General features: G+C 57.2%; 2 non-coding genes across 2 annotated transcripts in view; both read left to right on the forward strand.

The window, feature by feature from the left end:
* Positions 1 to 837: 837 nt before the first annotated feature.
* On the forward strand, positions 838 to 992 carry LOC145969510 (5.8S ribosomal RNA). Its single transcript, XR_014438133.1, has one exon. It is a non-coding gene; the product is annotated as a 5.8S ribosomal RNA (ribosomal RNA).
* A 1,217-nt stretch (positions 993 to 2,209) lies between these two features.
* LOC145969483 (large subunit ribosomal RNA) overlaps positions 2,210 to 2,500 on the forward strand; it is a 4,073-nt gene continuing 3,782 nt past the window's right edge. Inside the window, exon 1 of the ribosomal RNA XR_014438122.1 lies at positions 2,210 to 2,500. This exon is cut by the window's right edge and continues 3,782 nt beyond it. This is a non-coding gene — a ribosomal RNA (large subunit ribosomal RNA).

Raw genomic sequence — 2,500 nt, forward strand, 5'->3', positions numbered from 1 at the left:
GTGTATAAAATCGCGTCGACGCGCGGCGACACGACGTCCGGACGCGCCACGCGCGCGGCCGCGCCTCTGCGACAAGCAGCAGCGCGCGCGCCGACTTTCGCGCCTCGTGGTGCTGTCCGACTCTGTCGTCGTCGACGTCGCTCGCGTGGGAGATGAGAGCGTTTAACAATATCCGAGACGCTCCGTCTCTCGCTTCACGCGGTGTCGCCGTCGCGTTCCGCTCGCGCGCCAGTCGCGCGAGTCGCGATACGCGCGCGCGCCCGTTGAACTTTGAAATTCTCATATTCGAACGAAGAAAATATATATGCGATACGGAGTGCCGAGACGCTTGACGCGATCACGCATCTCGCCACGAGCGGGAGCGTCGATTCGGCGTTAGCGCGAGCGAACCGGTGGTAACCTACGTCTACGCGCTCGCTCTCAACGTACGTGCGTGCCAGCACTCGTCGTCGTCGTCGTCGTCGTCGCTACGCGCCCTCCCCGCTAATGTCGGGGCAGAGGCCAGCGTGCGACGCGCGCCGCGCGAGAAGCACCGGCCGAACGTGTGTGATGAGGTGTGTGGCTGGCGGACGAGAGGACCATGGTGTCCGATGGTTTATTCAAAGAACTTTCCGCCCCGGCTCTTTCCCCGTCGAACGGGGGAAGTGACGCTCCGATCGCGAACCAACTTTGTGCCGTAGCCTCGATCCCTTTACCGGGATTGCGGCGGCGGTCCGCGCGTGCTCGGACGCGCGGCCAGGCTGATCGAAGAGCCACGATTTTCTCTCACTCTTCGGAGTGGAGACCACGATGGATGAACTGTGAAGCGTTCGACGAACGCGACGAATGAAAAACGATTACCCTGAACGGTGGATCACTTGGCTCGTGGGTCGATGAAGAACGCAGCTAATTGCGCGTCAACTTGTGAACTGCAGGACACATGAACATCGACATTTCGAACGCACATTGCGGTCCACGGATACAATTCCCGGACCACGCCTGGCTGAGGGTCGTTTTAACAAACCTAAACTGCTTGCGCCCTTACGCAAGCTGACGAGCCACGGCGTAGCCGTGAAACGACGAAATGTCGTCGGCTGTCGTCGCTGTGCCCCCGTCGCATTGCGTAAACGGCGTACGAGCGATCGTTGGACGTTCGCCCGAGAGAGACTAGAGCCTCTTTGTCACCCTCCCAGTATGTATTGGCGACGGGTTCGACGAGAGGCCGTCGTCGATTGGCGTCGTCTGAAATGACACCGAAGGTGTGTGCAGCGAGAGGAGTTATAAAGAGGAGGAGAGAGGCGCGCGTGTACGCACAAAGCGTTTAAAGGATAGCGAAGCGCGCGCGAGCGGCGCCCGGAGGCTGTCGAATGATATGGAGAGAGTTGTCGGCGGAGATATACACAACGACGACACACGAGAGAATATGCGAAAAGTTTAAGCGAGAGGAACGACGACGAACGACGCGCGACACTCGAATGATCTCGCTCTCTACGAGTGATCTCGTAGTTGGCGAATAAAATGCAAAAAGAAAGCGGCGCAGCAGCACATTCTGCTGCGTCCGTCTTTCTAGCGCGTCGTTGTCTCTTCCGATCGCGTCGTCGCGCTGTGCGACTCTCTCTCGGTCTCTCGGTGCGCCAGCGCGCTCGCGCGATACCGCGCCTTTTATTACACGCGAGGCTTCGCCTCCTATCTCGCGGCGCGAGATACCTTACGGTAAAAATATATGGAGAAGGGAAACCGCGGCGCGCGCACAGTCGTCGTCCGGCGGTACGCGGAGGGAGAGAAATTGCGAGAGAAATCCACCCTTAAAAAAGCGGATGAATCGCGAGCCGACCGCGTGTCCGAGTCCACGAAATTTTCGAACGAAGATTGTGACCGGCACGCGTCGTCGTGTACTCGTCGAATCGATTCCATACCGCGCCCGTTATATATATACACGCGCGCGCGCGCATCATAATTACGCCGCGCCGTGTTATTATAATCGTGGAAGTTAGAGGGACGGAAGAAAAGAAGCGCAAAACGATATTATAATATATCTATCTCCTCTCTCGCGTCCCCGCGAAACAAGACTAGATTGTGCCGCGCGCGCAATATCGGTCGGTGCGTTACCGCTAACAATAGTAGTAGTTAACAAACAATAATGATACTACTTAGCGCAATAACTCCACCACCGCACACTCCCTCTATCTCTCTATATCACTTTGTAGAGAGTTTCTCTACAAAACTCTGACGACCTCAGAGCAGGCGAGATTACCCGCTGAATTTAAGCATATTATTAAGCGGAGGAAAAGAAACTAACTAGGATTTCCTCAGTAGCGGCGAGCGAACAGGAAAGAGCCCAGCACCGAATCCCGCGGTTCCGCCGCAGGGAAATGTGGTGTTTGGGAGGATCCGCTTATCCCGAGGCGTCGCGTCGCGTCCAAGTCCATCTTGAATGGGGCCACTTACCCGTAGAGGGTGCCAGGCCCGTAGCGACCGGTGCGCGTCTCGGGAGGATCTCTCCTTAGAGTCGGGTTGCTTG

Source organism: Camponotus vicinus, unplaced genomic scaffold, assembly GCF_025532165.1.
Source record: "Camponotus vicinus isolate PSW18456_S1 unplaced genomic scaffold, iyCamVici1.0 SCAF_3, whole genome shotgun sequence".
Classification (NCBI taxonomy): Eukaryota; Metazoa; Arthropoda; class Insecta; order Hymenoptera; family Formicidae; genus Camponotus; species Camponotus vicinus.